This window comes from Aplysia californica, unplaced genomic scaffold (genome assembly GCF_000002075.1).
Source record: "Aplysia californica isolate F4 #8 unplaced genomic scaffold, AplCal3.0 scaffold00464, whole genome shotgun sequence".
Lineage (NCBI taxonomy): Eukaryota > Metazoa > Mollusca > Gastropoda > Aplysiida > Aplysiidae > Aplysia > Aplysia californica.
Genome location: NW_004797734.1, coordinates 212320 through 214463, shown reverse-complemented (window position 1 = coordinate 214463; position 2144 = coordinate 212320).

The following is a 2144-nucleotide window of genomic DNA, read 5'->3' as shown; positions in this document are numbered from 1 at the left end:
AAACAGAACTTCATCTCAACCACATAAGAAAGAACTTTCTCAATTCTCAGGCATTGATCCTACCGAAACAGTCTATATTTCGCTTTTTTTTTTTCTTATTTATAACTTGGCTATTTACTATTGATTTCCTTTCACAGTAAAAAAAAAAAATTGTTTAGTTGGTATGTTTCACAGCGATATTTTACAGTCATTGTTGTAAGTTAATGTACTACCCGGTACCGTACTTTGATTTTTTTTTCTAAAAATGTCCTTACCCTGTTTTTCATTTGACCTTTTCATGTGCTTTTTGTTTTTTGTTTTTCCCTAATGCTGCTTGCCTAATTTGAAATAAGTGTTTCCCCTTTTGGTTGGATTTTCACGAAATTTGCTCTGACGACGCCTCCCAAAAAAATATGTGTATTTTATTACAATAAAAATGAATTATATCTTTCTGTGAAGCTCGGATTTTTTTTTCAGTAGGCCTATATGAAAAGAGAATCACATCGACAAAGCAACCGCCGTCTAATCGGCGTCCGTGGTGTAGCGGTGAGGCGCCTCACCGTCGCACGCAGGAGACCCAAGTTCAATTCCAAAGCGGAAAAAAATTATCATCGAGTGTCGCAGTCTTTCTGCAGGGAAGTATCCCCCTCAGCCCGGGTTGACACCCTGGCCCGCAGCGTCAGAAGCCCGCCTCCTAAATGATCTAAATTGTGACGACAAGGAGGTAAAAACACCTACCGGGTACGGTTTTTTTTTGGCGTTTTCTTTTAATAGCTACTTAATGTAGGAGAAAGGCAAGGTAAACAGACTGAAAGTAGTGAAAGGGGGGGGGGGGTGTTTTCTAGAGGCCTAGAGGTTTAAGTGTTCACCTCTCATTCTAAAGTCTCGGGTTCGAATCCGGGTAGCGACAGAAGAATTTTCTTTTCTAAAATTACCTCCTTTCACTTTCACTTCTTTTCCTGCTCTCTTGCAATGTCCCGTCGTCTGCTTTTTTTTTTTGGCTCCTTCTTACTGCTGTCTTTCAGCCACACCTTTTCTGGTAGGAAAGATATATTATACACCTAGCCTTCTTGGACAAGGGCGAAAACCAAATTTTAAAAAACAACAAAAAACAACAAAAACCAACAGTTAAAAAAACAATTCATTTATTGTGCAATCTGTACAATACAATGGTCATGTACATGTATACAAAAGTGCATTGCTAAAGGGACAGAGTGAGAAAGAGCCTGCACTCGAAGAACCTTGACACATTATTAATAGCTCAACATCTCGAAACTACTGAAAATTGTTCAAGAGCTTTCAGTCATTTCACTTTTCGTTTGGCCCCTTAAACCTAACCCTTGACTATAACCAACTCTGAAAATAGATTCTGATAAAAGATCCCCTTTGGGGGATTATATTTTCTTTCGGCTTATCACTGGTTTCGGATTAACCATTTTCACTTTCTTTTTTCCACCAAAACCCCAAAGTTAAAAAATAAGTCTTGACAACATAGCAGCCGTTTTGTGCTGAAAAGAACTCAAGAAGAAAACTACAGGGGCAGAAAAAAAGAAGTACAAAAAAAAAAAAAAAAAAGAATGAGGAAAAGAGCCCAGTGTTTAACAGAAACCAAGTTGTCAGTCAACAACATTGTATCCAGTCTCATCGAAAGTCTTTGGCTGTTGAAAAGGTAGTTCACCATATTCACTACAGTGGGAGGAGAAGTTGTGCAGTATGTTTCCTACAGTCACGGACAAAAAAAACCCCACTTTGACTTTTGAAGAATGTCATGATGAAATTGTAGAGCAGAGGGCAAAGTGACTCATATTTACAAAACATTTGTATTTTGGATAGCTCTAGTATGAGACCAATCACTAGATTAATACAGAAAACCAACACTAAGGAAAAAAAGTAGTTACGACTGTGTCAGTCCTGCCTCAACACTTTCCAGTTCATTTGGTCAGAACGCCTCACATTTACTATGATTTACTTTTAATTCACTAAGCACAAGAGAAAGTGAACACTTGAAGACTGCCAGTTGCACTGGAGGTTGAACAAACAGGCGGTCATAGTCGGCAAAGAGTGTGAACCAGATAAGGTTACAAGATCATTTGAGCTGCAATCGTCACTGGACCAAACTGCAATCCGGAATAAAAGAAACCGTTGTTCAAGTTCTTTTCTTTACC